We start from the raw sequence: 14725 nt of genomic DNA, 5'->3' as shown, positions 1-14725 counted from the left end.
CTATATAGACAAAAATGCTAATCCTTTGCCATATACAGGTGCATCTCATAAAATTAGAATATCATCAGAAAGTTACTTTATTTTAGTATTTCTATTTAAAAAGGGAAACTCGTATATTTTATATAGATACGTCACACACAGAGTGATATATTCCGAGCATTTTTATTCTTTTAATTTTGATGATTAGAAATGTTGGCTTACTGAAAAGTATGTCTATGTACAGTATAGTATGCACTCAATACTTGGTCGGGGCTCCTTTGGCATGAATTACTGCATCAATGCAGCGTGGCATGGAGGCGATCAGCCTGTGGCACAGCTGAGGTGTTATGGAAGCCCAGGTTGCTTTGATAGCGGCCTTCAGCTCATCTGCATTGTTGGGTCTGGTGTCTCTCATTTTCCTCTTGACAACACCCCACAGATTCTCTATGGGATTTAGGTCAGGCAATTTGCTGTCCAATCAAGCACAGTGATACCATGATCATTAAACCAGGTATTGGTAGTTTTGGCAGTGTGGGCGGTGCCAAGTCCTGCTGGAAAATGAAATCAGCATCTCCATAAAGCTGGTCAGCAGAGGGAAGCATGAAGTGCTGGCCCTGGTAGAGCACTATGCTGAGTTTGGACTTGATAAAACACAGTGGATCAACACCAGCAGATGACATGGCTCCCCAAATCATCACTGACTGGAGGATCTTACGAACATAAAAAAAACGTTATTAGAACATCCATGTGAACGGACCTGTTAACGCATTTCAGCCTTCAGCTATGACTAAGGCTGATAAGGCTGAAATGCATCAGTGGGTCTGTTCATATGAATTTTTACCTGATATTCTAATAAAGATTTTTTATGTTCCGAAGATCCTACTGTGGTGCCAACCTGTGGCGGCTGGTGCATATGGGGCCCCCCTCCTATCCATGCGTCCAGCCTCCTAATCTACATGCGGGGCGCCGGACGCATGGAGTTCAATGGGGCTTTTTTTTTAACCATGTGACTAGAGCCAGAGGCTCTCACAGGCTAAAAAAATGGGTGGGTTCGGGGGGCGCAGCCCACCTAGTTGTGTGACAGTAGCGAATGAAAATTCGCTATTGTCACACGGATCCTTCTCCTGGCCAATCAGGAAGCGGGTTTTAAAACCCGTTTCCTGATTGGCCGAAAAAAGAGAAGCCATGCCATTGGGCATGGAGGAGGAGGCGCAGAAGACAGGGGGAAGAAGCCGATGCCGCCGCCGCCTACTGCTGCAGATATCCAGGCAGGGTGAGTGAGCGAGGGGTCCTGTCCTGTCTTCTGTCTTGCTGTGGTCTAGGGGGGGAGGGTATGGTGTGTGGTCCGGGGGGGGTATGGTGTGTGGCCTGGTGTGGTCTGGGGGGGTATGGTGTGTGGCCTGGTGTGGTCCGGGGGGGTATGGTGCGGTCCGTCTGCCGCCCCCCCCCGGCCCATGGAGCACCAGCCGCCACTGGTGCCAACCCTTTTTGAAATTTCTCTGTCGCGATTGGATGTTCAGTGTTAACTTGGCTAAGTTAAAAAAGTGCTTAACAGTGCATGGGTGTGAAAAAATCTAATATGGTTGCCAACATGCACAGACATAACTACAAATGATTCCTACACAATATTTTCTTAGATCTGACTAACACTCCTACGGTATATGTAACACAGTTAATCTGGTTGTAAAAAGACATTAGTCCATCCAGTTTACCAAAATAATGTGTTTTACCAAACATCCTAATTCAAAACAAGGGGCAATAATTGTAAAGTTGTCACCTCCCTCCATCTTCCTTTGTGGCTATGTCATTCTCCACTGCTCTCGAATAGATTTTTGAGTGTACCCTTGTTTGTTCATTGGTGAGTTTGGGTACTGATGTTGGAGAAGACTTGGCTCACAATCAGCATTTCAATTCATCCCAAAGGTGTTCAATAGGTTTGAGGTTAGGGCAGGCCAGTTGAGTTCCACCACACCGATCTGCCAAACTGGTCAAACCATGTCTTTATGAAACTGGCCACCATTTGGGAGGTCAGGTACTGATGTTGGAAGCGAAGACTTGGCTTACAATCAGTGTTCCAATTCATTCTAAAGGTGTTCAGTAGGGTTGAGGTCAGGGCTCTACTGGTGTGAACCAGGTTCCTCAACACCAAACTCTTCTGCTCTGGGAAGGTTTTCTTCCAGATTTTGGAGTTTGAGTGTAAGAATTTGTAGATCGGTGAGGTCAGATACTGATATTGGATGAGAAGACTTGGCTCACAATCAGCGTTCCAATTTATTCTAAATGTGTTCAGTAGGGTTGAGGTCAGGGCTTTATCTGGTCGGTTGAGTTCCTCCAGACCAAACTGGTCAAACCGTGTTTTTATGAAACTGGCCACCATTTGTGAGGTCAGGTACTGATGTTGGATGAGAAGACATGGCTCACAATCCGCATTCCAGTTCATCCCAAAGGTTTTCAGTAGGGATGAGTTCAGGACTCTTCTGCTGTAAACCAGGTTCCTCCACACCAAAAAAAATCAAAAATACTAAACAGTAAAGTTAGCCCATTTTTTTTGTATATTGTGAGTAAATAGATACCCAACATGTTATGGTTTAAAATTGCGCACACACGTGGGATGGCGACAAACTACGGTCAATAAAGATCTCAATAGGCGACGTTTTACATTTTTTAACGGTTACCAGTTTAGAGTTAGAGTGTAGCTCTTTTTCTTAAATTATTGCTCACACTCTGGCGATCGTGGCGATAACTCACATGTGTGGTTTGAACAGCGATTTCATTCGCGGCTCGACTTCCGTATACGTTTTTTTTCGTGCGCGAGCTAACGGTGACGGGGCGGCTAAAAATTGTTTTTTTTTTTCCTTTTTATTTATTTTTTTTAACTTTATTACAGGTTTTAAAAAAAAAAAAAAATCTGATCACTTTCATTGTTGTCACAAGCAATGTAAATATCCCTTGTGACACCAATATGCAGTGAAAGGTACTCTTTATGGAGGGATCGAGGGTCTAAAAGACCCAAAACCCCTCCACTACACTTTCATGTATGCAAATCGCCAAAAACAGCATTTTTGCATACAGCCGTTTTTTAAATCTGCCGCCTTTTGCAGCTGAGTAACCCGGAAGTGACCTCATGGACGCCGCCTCCGGGTTACGTCATCGGAGACCCGATCAAAGCCGTTTCCGGCCGCTGGCAGACGACCGTTGGCTGTAAACCACGGTACCGGGATGGTGCCTCTAGCTAGAGGCATCATCCCGGTATAACCCCGCAAAGTCTGCCAACGTAGATCTACGTCACTTTGCGGTAAGTGGTTAAAAATATAGATCATGAAAATTGTAGTGTTCCCTCACACTGGTGGTCAGTGGAGAAGTGTCTTATATTGTATGTCAGTGTAAAATTACATTTCTGGTCATTGTATACGGAAGATGAATCAGCCACAGTTCAAAGAACCCTTAGCAACCTCTAGAGAAGGGTTCCTCAACCAGGGTTACGTAGAACCCTAGGGTTCCTCCTGAGATTGCTAGGGTTTCCTTGAGCAGTGGGCAATTTCTGCCTCTCAGATAAGTTTCCAATGACACCATTTTCCTTTTAGCTATCTGTAAGGGGGGTAATTCTTCTCAATGGTGACAAGAGTAAGGAGCATTCTTCCCACTGACTGTCACACTAAAGTGTCATGAGTTGTTGAATTTTCATTTTTAGCAGGGGTTCCCCAAGATCAGAAGTTTATTTCAAGGGTTCTTCTGCGTTGAAAAGGTTGAGAAAGGCTGCTCTAGAGGAACCCTAGGGTTCCACTGAACCCTGGTCAAGAAAGCCTGCTCTAATGATATGACTGGGAACTTCAGATCTACGGATCCTGTCTTCAAATTAAAACGACTAGTGTAGAGCTCCACTAAAATATATAACAGACCATGGATGCCATTGTAGACATCTTGACTTCTCTTAACAAACGTAACCATCAGATGACCTGGTTGATTTATTGCTTAACTTGAATGACCATTTTCCAATTTTACCAAAACTTTGACCTCCTTGTGCATGGTTTTTGGTGGGATTTTTGTTTTTAATCAGTAAAACAACATTTGAGAGTTATTTTTTAGCATGGGAAGGGCATTCAGAATTGTTATCAAAGCAAAAACATTTCAGATCTCTGGGAAAACTAAAAATTGACTCAAAGAACTGATGCCCTACGAACTTATGTGAAGTACAGTGCATTGCGAAAGTATTCGGCCCCCTTGAACTTTTCGACCTTTTGCCACATTTTAGGCTTCAAACATAAAGATATAAAACTGTAATTTTTTGTGAAGAATCAACAAGTAGGACACAATCATGAAGTGGAACAAAATTTATTGGATATTTCAAACTTTGTTAACAAATAAAAAACTGAAAAATTGGGTATGCAAAATTATTCAGCCCCCTTAAGTTAATACTTTGTAGTGCCACCTTTTGCTGCGATTACAGCTGTAAGTTGCTTGGGGTATGTCTCTATCAGTTTTGTACATAGAGAGACTGAAATTTTTGCCCATTCCTCCTTGCAAAACAGCTCGAGCTCAGTGAGGTTGGATGGAGAGCGTTTGTGAACAGCAGTTTTTAGTTCTTTCCACAGATTCTCGATTGGATTCAGGTCTGGACTTTGACTTGGCCATCCTAACACCTGGATATGTTTATTTGTGAACTATTCCATTGTAGATTTTGCTTTATGTTTTGGATCATTGTCTTGTTGGAAGACAAATCTCCATCCCAGTCTCAGGTCTTTTGCAGACTCCATCAGATTTTCTTCCAGAATGGTCCTGTATTTGGCTCCATCTATCTTCCCATCAATTTTAACCATCTTCCCTGTCCCTGCTGAAGAAAAGCAGGCCCAAACCATGAAGCTGCCACCACCATGTTTGACAGTGGGGATGGTGTGTTCAGGGTGATGAGCTGTGTTGCTTTTACGCCAAACATAACATTTTGCATTGTTGCCAAAAAGTTCGATTTTGGTTTCCTCTGACCAGAGCACCTTCTTCCACATGTTTGGTGTGTCTCCCAGGTAGCTTGTGGCAAACTTTAAACGACACTTTTTATGGATATCTTTAAGAAATGGCTCCATCAGGACCTCTGAGACTATCACAGTGCAGGTGCATTTATACAGAGACTTGATTACACACAGGAAGATTCTGTTTATCATCATTAGTCATTTAGGTCAACATTGGATCATTCAGAGATCCTCACTGAACTTCTGGAGAGAGTTTGCTGCACTGAAAGTAAAGGGGCTGAATAATTTTGCACGCCCAATTTTTCAGTTTTTTATTTGTTAACAAAGTTTGAAGTATCCAATAAATTTCGTTCCACTTCATGATTGTGTCCCACTTGTTGTTGATTCTTCACAAAAAAATTACAGTTTTATATCTTTATGTTTGAAGCCTGAAATGTGGCAAAAGGTCGAAAAGTTCAAGGGAGCCGAATACTTTCGCAATGAACTGTAACTCAAAAAAATGACCCTTCGTTTCCGTAGCTCCTCTAAGCTGTTTCTTTCAGTAGGTACCATTTTTTTCCAACCTAGTGTGGCAGCCAGTGGGTTAAACCATTTGCTAACAGCTCATCAGCTCAATGAGTGACTAATATATTCAGTTCACTTGACCTCTGGGGGGAAATTAGCATTTTATATCAGTGGATGAAGCTGATTTACCTTGAAAAAACATGCTTCTCGCCGGGAACACCCTGTATGGAGGATAGTGGCTTGAACACAATTATTGCAGTTTATACTCTCTTAGCACTTTGGGATTTGCATGTTAGCATTAAATTGCTAGTTGGTTGTGGCATTATTCACTTTGCATAGCAAATATCTGTGTGTTTAATTCACATCTCTGTATTGATGAAAGGATTAATGCCGGTGTTATTGATATTAATGCAGTTCTTTTGTAGCTCTCTATTTGCAAGCTGAGTATTTTTCTAAAACTGGGGCAGCATGGAAGCTTGGTGGTTAGCACTGTGGCGTTGGGATCCTGCATTTAGAGCCCATCAGGGATTTTTTTTATCTGCATGGAGATTGTATGTCCTCATGATTATGTGGGTTTAGGTCAACTCTCCAAAACCATATTGGTGGATTCATCAGCTTGCTTTCATTTTATTTCTTAGAGGTGTTTATATAGCGCCGACAGCTTATGCAGCATTTTTATAATGTGCATTAACATCAGGAGTTTACAATCTAAGGTCCCTATCTCACATCATGCATCACATGCATACATACATACTCCTTACATATTGTGCAATCACATAAGTCCCTGCCCTCAAGGAGTTTACAATTAGTCCCCATCCTCTAGGGCATGGTTTACAAACCAGGGTTCTGTGGAACCCTAGGGTTCCTACTGAGGTTCCTAGGGGTTCCTTGAGAAATGGGCAATTTCTGCCTTTCAGATAGGTTCCCAATAACACCATTGTTCCTTTTAGCTATCTGTAAGGGGGTAAGTCTTCCCAATGATGAGAAGAGTAAAGGGGTAAGTCTTCCCCATGATGAGAAGAGTAAGGGGGTAAGTCTTCCCAATGATGAGAAGAGTAAGGAGGTAAGTCTTCCCAATGATGAGAAGAGTAAGGGGGTAAGTCTTCCGAATGATGATAAGAATAAGGGGGTAAGTCTTCCCAATGATGAGAAGAGTAAGGAGGTAAGTCTTCCCAATGATGAGAAGAGCAAAGGGGTTAGTCTTCCCAATGATGAGAAGAGTAAGGGGGTAAGTCTTCCCAATGATGAGAAGAGTAAGGGGGTAATTCTTCCCAATGATGAGAAGAGTAAGGGGGTAAGTCTTCCCAATGATGAGAAGAGTAAGGGGGTAAGTCTTCCCAATGATGAGAAGAGTAAGGGGGTAATCTTCCCAATGATGAGAAGAGTAAGGGGGTAAGTCTTCCCAATGATGAGAAGAGTAAGGGGGTAATTCTTCCCAATGATGAGAAGAGTAAGGGGGTAAGTCTTCCCAATGATGAGAAGAGTAACGGGGTAAGTCTTCCCAATGATGAGAAGAGTAAGGGGGTTTTTCTTCCCAATGATGAGAAGAGTAAGGGGGTAAGTCTTTCCAATGATGAGAAGAGTAAGGGGGTAAGTCTTTCCAATGATGGGAAGAGTAAGGGGATAAGTCTTTCCAATGATGAAAAGAGTAAGGGGGCAATTCTTCCCAATGATGAGAGGAGTAAGGGGGTAAGTCTTCCCAATGATGAGAAGAGTAAGGGGGTAATTCTTCCCAATGATGAGAGGAGTAAGGGGGTAATTCTTCCCAATGATGAGAAGAGTAACGGGGTAAGTCTTCCCAATGATGAGAAGAGTAAGGGGGTAAGTCTTCCCAATGATGAGAAGAGTAAGGGGGTAAGTCTTCCCAATGATGTGAAGAGTAAGAAGCATTCTTCCCACTGATTGTCACACTAATGTGTCATGAGTTGTTGATTTTTAATTTTTAGCAGGGGTTCCCTGAGGCCAGACATTTATTTCAAGGGTTCCTCTGTGTTGAAAAGGTTGAGAAAGACTGTTCTAAGAGATTACAGTTTAAGGTCCCTAGTTCATATGCATGTGTCACATATGCTTTACGTATTGTACATTAATTTCAGTCTCTGCCCTCAAGGAACTTACAATTAGCCCCCACCCTTGAGGAGCTTGAGAATCTAAGGTCCTTCTCTCACATCATGCATCCCATGAATACATACTTACGCCTTACGTATTGTGCAATCACATTAGTCCCTGCCCTCAAGGAGCTTACAATTAGTCCCCATCCTCTGGGACAGGGGTCTTCAGACTTTCAAAACAAAGGGCCAGTTTACTTTCCTTCAGATTTTAAGGGGCATGGCCAGTGAGAATAAACCATTTTTGGTGTCCATGGAAGACATAGTGCCTCATCATTGGTGTCAGTGGGAGGAATGGTGACCCATTCTTGGTGTCAGTGAAAGGGATAGTGCCCCATCAATGGTGTCAGTAGGAGGAATTATGCTCAATTTATGGTGTCAGTGGGAGGAATAGTGCCCCATGCATACATATGCTTTACATATTGTACAATCACATCAGTCCCTTCCCCCAAGGAGCTTACAATCTAAGGTCTCTAGTTAATATGCATGTGTCACATGCACGCATACGCTTTACATATTGTACATTCACTAGTCCCTGCCCTCAAGGAGCTTACAATTAATCCCCGCCCTCGAAGAGCTTACAATTATTCCTTGCCCCCGAGGAGCTTACAATCTAAAGTCCCTATCTCGCATGCATATATACACATACTAGGGCCAGTTTAGACAGGGGCCAATTAACCTATCAGCATGTCTTTTGGAGTGCGGAAGGAAACCAGAATACCCAGGGGAACCTCATGCAGGCACAGGGAGAACATACAAACTCCATGCAGGTAGTGAAAGCTGGCGCTGGGCTGAGTGTGTCTGAATGACTTTGGTTGGGAAAGGACATTAGATTGTACTGTATGTTTCCTGTAGAATATGTTGACATTACATAAATAAATATATGACTACTACGTTAATCAGAGCTCAAACATCTTCAGGCTTGCTGCTTTAATGTAACTTTACCCTTCAGCATTCACCATTAGCAGTGGTTTTGTTTTTTGACATCCATGTCATTCCCTGCATCCATTGTACAGGGTGCTGTGGTGACATAACGTCTCAAGAAAGAGGGTGTCCATGACACCCTGCACTTACACGATTCCCTCAGTCTTCAATGGCGTCATTTTAACCGGAAGACTGAGGACATCTAGTGGCAGAGAGAAAAATTCCTGCGGGGAACAGCACCCGAGAGGAGGTGAGTATTGCAGTCCAAGCTGCTTTTTGTTTTGACATCTTCTGGGACCCCAATTTAAAAAAAAAAAAAAAGACATTTGTTTATATTTGGCTGATTAGAACGTCTCTTATTTGCCTGCCTTTTGGCCCATTAAATAAGCCATTGAAAACATTTTGTTTTATCTGTTAAAATGTATATATATATATATATATATATATATATTTAATATATAGAATGTATATATATATATATATATATATAAATGTATATACATAAATATATGTATAAAAATATATATTTATTATTATATATATTAATATAATAATATTATTTATTATATATAAAAATATATAAAATATTTTTTGATTTGCTAGAAATCTTTTGGGTTGATACCTGTGGGCATTGCCTGTACTGCACCAGTGCTTATCAGTTACATTGTTATCGGCACTCGCTGTGGACTACAGAACACTTTTACATATGTATAGAGAAGAGGGGGAGGTGTTCTATAGCCCTGTAATCTATATAATATAATCTATAGAGGAGTAGAGAACCAACGCTATTCCTCTATAGATTATACCTGTAATAATAGATACAGTACAGAAGTAAGTATTGTCACCCTAATACAGGAAGTGTGATGGTGGCAGGATGACCAGGTGAATATACAGTATTACAAAATATTATTATTAAAAAAAAAAAAAAATAAAAAAAAAAATTAAAATAAATGAATGCAGCCACCTCATGCAAGAACTGGTAAGAACGTAAACCCAAGGTCCAGTAAGACCAAAATAAATAAATAAATAAATAAATAATATAAAAAAAAAAAAACTTAAAATAAACAAATGCAGCCAACTCATGTAAGAACTGGTAAGACCATAAACCCAAGGTCCAGTAAGACCAAAAAAAAAAATAATAATAATATTATAAAAAAAAACGTTAAATAAACAAATGCAGCCATCTTATGTAAGAGCTGGTAAGACCGTAAGTAAACCCAAGGTCCAGTAAGACCAAAAAAAAAAAAAAAAAATAATAATAATATTATAAAAAAAATGTAAAATTAACAAATGCAGCCACCTCATGTAAGAACTGGTAAGACCATAAACCCAAGGTCCAGTAAGACCAAAAAAAAAAAATAATAATAATATTATAAAAAAAATAAAAAACTTAAAATAAACAAATGCAGCCACCTCATGTAAGAACTGGTAAGACTGTAAAGCCAAAGTCCAGTAAGACCAAAAAAAAAACAATAATAATATTATAAAAAAAAAAACTTAAAATAAACCGATGCAGCCACTTCATGTAAGAACTGATAAGACCACAAAGCCAAGGTCCAGTAAGACCAAAAAAAAATAATAATATTATAAAAAAATAAAAAAAGTTAAAATAAACAAATGAAGCCATCTCATGTAAGAGCTGGTAAGACCGTAAACCCAAGGTCCAGTAAGCGCAAAAAATAATAATAATAATAATAATATTATAAAAAATAAATAAATAAAATAAACAAATGCAGCCATCTCATGTAAGAGCTGGTAAGACCGTAAACCCAAGGTCCAGTAAGACCATAAACCCAAGAACAAAAAAAATGTAATGTTCTTGTGGTTAGATAATGTAAGTTCAGGTTTAAAAGGTGTAAAGAATAGAATCTGAAAATACATGAATTCCCTTTGTACCAGGAAGAATCTTTTAAACTATGTGTGTAGTTTGTAAATGTATCACATTGTCGCTAGAGAGAGTATGGGGATCACCTTTTTTTTTTTGTACAACCGAGAACTCATCAACAAATCCGGCTAGCCTATTCGGATGTCACGGGGCGGCCTAGGACCTGGGCTGTGGAGTACAAAGAATTTCGAGATGAATGGGTTAATTGCTACCGTGCTCCCAGTTAGGCTGGTGACCCGAGCAGTTCTTTCTCAAGTCCCTATTCTTGTTATGACATGTTGCAAAATTATGATCAATCTGCCTCTGTAACTAGATTGCAGAGCAGATGTGCAGTCTGCACTTAAAACCAAGTATCCATTATGGTAATGGTTCAGGCTCCCCAAGTGCTATAAATGGGATTTGCTTCAAACAGGTTTTATTTTGTCCTTTTTTTTTTTTTTTTCTTTTTTTGTTTTAAGAAATCTCTCTCCTCAGATCCCTAGATGAGGTCCCAGGAGTACGCCAAAAAAAAAAAAATGTAGTTTAAAATGTACCATTTTAAATGCTGGATTTCAGAAAATAACGTTTTTAATCAGGAATTAATTAGCATTTTTCTGCAAATTAAAAAATGTAAATAAAAAGTTATGGGAAGCTAACTAAAGTAGCTTAGAGAAGCTACCTAAAGTATATCTACCTAAAGTATATCTAAAGGCAATTTGGTTATCATGAATACAAAAGGGAATTGTTATTATTAATATTTGTATTAATAATATTAATAACATCAGTAAATAATAATATTAATATTATTATTTATTAACATTATCATTATTATCATTATTTATTAATATTTTTATTAGTAGTTGTAGTATTAGTAATAGTAGTGTTAATAATTACTATTGTTAACGATACTATAATGACAATGATGATGATGATATTATTATTAATATTATTATTATGATTAAAATAATAATAATAATCATCATCATCATCATCAATATTAATACGTGTTTCGTTACTCGACGTCCTCAAAGATTACAGACTAGCTCCACCAGGTGAAACACAAATTAGCGTTAATACCTTAGTATCGGGCAGACACTTTATACATGACACTTCGTTTGCCTTCTGGTTGGGGAGTAGGATGGTTTTGGAGAAGAGGTGAAGCAGTTGTTTGCATTCAGATGATACAGTGGATATCCGGTCCAGTTACAGATCGAGCCTACTGGCTTTCTACATTTGTGTTTTGACCCCTCTATAATCTGAGGGTCATTACTCTCTGGTAAGCAGGATCTCCTCTCCCGCCACGGTGGTGATGTGTGCTTTCAGGATCCCCGGCACTTGGTGTGGAGATTCTCTTTCCTGTTACAATTCTATTGTATATGGACATTCCTTTATTGGACTGAACATCATTAGTACCGGCGCTGCACCCTGTTCTTACTATAATGAAAACCAAATAATCTACTATCCATGCGTTTTTGATGCAGACGAAAAAAAATGCACTGGACTGCATGTAGTGTGAACTGGCCTTTATTTAAAGCGGCACAAAAACATTTTTTCAGTGAACGTACCCCCAGGACAGTCAGGGCTAGTACATTCCACAATGGCTAGCCTCGGATCTGTCCCGGTTCGCACTTACCTGCAAGAAGAAATACTCACTTTTAAAATTTCTTCTCCAGCGTTGCCATCTCTGTTGTGGGCAGCTGAAGCCAGCGCGATCCTCTTCTGCGTCCTCTTCCGCGTCTTCTTCTCCCAGAATGCGCCTTCACTGGCCCCTCTCGTCACTTCCGGTGCGGCGCCGCATTCCTCCACAACTTCTGGGCATGCCCAGAAGCTGTTTAGCAGGGAATGCGGCGTCGCACCGGAAGTGACGAGCGGGGCCGGTGCCGTCGCATTGATTCCTGAGAGCGATGACGTTCAGCTCCCAGGAATCATTGCAAACCGGAAGTGACGGCGCGGGCAGCGGCCGCCGAGGGGGGAAGTGGAAGACAGGTGAGTATTTATTTCTACAATTACAAGGTAAGTAAAAAAAAAAAAATATCCTAACTATCCAATTCTGTTTCAGGTGAGGAAAAGCAAGCGGATGGCCACAAAATCGGTTATGTCGGTTTTGTGGCCGGAACTCCGCTTTAAGCTGAAGAAAAAAGAGGGGGGGGAAATGCAACAGAACTGGCCCCTAAAGTGGATCTAAACCCCCCTATACTTTACAGCAAAGGAAACTGCCATCTTAGCCTCTGTTTGATCTTTAGTTGCCATGGTGCTGTACATGTGATCAGTTATAACACCAGACATTTGATTTCTTGACGGTTCGGTTGAGATCACAAGCAACTGTGACAGTTATCATTTATGGGAAGCCTTGAATTAAACTGTTTTGGGAAAGTGAAACTAAACCCTCCTATCCTTATAGCCAAGGAAGCTGCCACCATACCCTCTGTTTGATCCTTAGTTACCACAGTGTTTTATATATGATCAGTTGTGACACCAGCCATTTGATGGCTTGACGGTTCAGTTGAGATCATAAGCAACTGTGACAGTTATCATTAATGGCAAGCCTTGAATGAAACCGTTTTGGGAAAGTGGAACTAAACCCTCCTATCCTTACAGCTAAGGAAGCTCCCACCTTCACGCCTTGAATGTAACTGTTTTGGGAACGTGGAACTAAACCCTCTTATCCTTACAGCCAAGGAAGCTCCCACCTCAACGCCTTTAATGCAACTGTTTTGGGAACGTGGAACTAAACCCTCTTATCCTTACAGCCAAGGAGGCTCCCACCTCTACGCCTTGAATGTAACTATTTTGGGAAAGTAGAACTAAACCCTCTTATCCTTACAGCCAAGGAAGCTCCCACCTCCAGGCCTTGAATGTAACTGTTTTGGGAACGTGGAACTAAACCCTCTTATCCTTACAGCCAAGGGAGCTCCCACCTCCACGCCTTTAATGTAACTGTTTTGGTAAAGTGGAACTAAATCCGCCTATCCTTACAGCCAAGGAAGCTCCCACCTCCGCGCCTTTAATGTAACTGTTTTGGGAACGTGGAACTAAACCCTCTTATCCTTACAGCCAAGGGAGCTCCCACCTCCACGCCTTTAATGTAACTGTTTTGGTAAAGTGGAACTAAACCCGCCTATCCTTACAGCCAAGGAAGCTCCCACCTCCGCGCCTTTAATGTAACTGTTTTGGGAACGTGGAACTAACCCCTCCTATCCTTACAGCCAAGGAAGCTCCCAACTCTACACCTTGAATGTAACTGTTTTGGGAACGTGGAACTAAACCCTCCTATCCTTACAGCTAAGGAAGCTCCCACCTCCACGCCTTGAATGTAACTATTTTGGCAAAGTGGAACTAAACCCTCCTATCCTTACAGCCAAGGAAGCTCCCACCTCCACACCTTGAATGTAACTTTTTTTGGAAACGCCGTGCAATGGAGTGAGATGGACGCCGCTCTCCCAACCAACCCATGTAAGGTGAAGGTAAGGAATGGCCTCGGGCTGCACTTCTCTGCAACCCACACCCCCTAATGCATTTTGCCCCACCACGCTTGAGCCCATGTCTTTACGACTAAGCCCTGGTGGTTAGGACGAAACGTGTCAGGTGTGTGGTTTGTGGAGAAACATAGGCTGAGGCCATCCCTTAGCTTCAGTTAGCTTGGTTGGGAGAGCGGCGTCCATCTCACTCTATTGCACGCAATTTCTTGGATGTATATAGGGAAATGGCAGCGCCCCGTCTCCTAGGAACAAAGGGAAGAATTTCTCCTCTAGGTTGAGTGGCGCATCCAGCTTTGTTCTTGGAAACTGTTTAAATCATTGGGTTTAGTCCCACTTTCACACTAGAAATTACACCAGATAATATTTGCCTTTGGGTCCAGGTCACCACCCATACCTATTGTGTCAAGCACATTGCAGAGAAGATGTGTGACCTGTTGTTCTTCCATAGAGGTAAAAGGGCAGTTCATACATGCACCACCCTGGGATGACCGGGCATACATGCACCATCTTGGGATGATCAGACATACACGCACCACCCTGGGATAATCAGGCATACACGCACCACCCTGGGATGATTAGGCATACACGCACCATCTTGGGATGATGTGGCATACACGCACCACCCTGGGATAATCGGGCATACACGCACCACCCTGGGATAATCGGGCATACACCTACCACCCCGGTATGATCGGACATACACGCATCACCCTTGGATGATCGGGCATACACGCACCTCTCTGGGATGATTGGGCATACACACTCACACACACCACCCTGGTATGATGGGGCATACATGCACCACCCTGGGGTGATTGGTCATACATGCACCACCCTGGGATAATTGGGCATACACCTACAACCCTGGTATGATGGGACATACACACACCACCCTGGTATAATGGG

General features: G+C 41.5%; 1 protein-coding gene across 2 annotated transcripts in view; it reads left to right on the top strand.

Moving 5' to 3' along the window:
- The window catches only part of LOC309569647 (nuclear receptor subfamily 2 group F member 5-like), a 69381-nt gene that overhangs the window by 21910 nt on the left and 32746 nt on the right, over positions 1–14725 (top strand). The window lies entirely within an intron of this gene.

This window comes from Pelophylax lessonae, assembly GCF_965119305.1.
Source record: "Pelophylax lessonae genome assembly, chromosome: 13".
Classification (NCBI taxonomy): domain Eukaryota; kingdom Metazoa; phylum Chordata; class Amphibia; order Anura; family Ranidae; genus Pelophylax; species Pelophylax lessonae.
The sequence above is the reverse complement of the archived record's forward strand: the minus strand, read 5'-3'. Positions and strand labels throughout refer to the sequence as shown.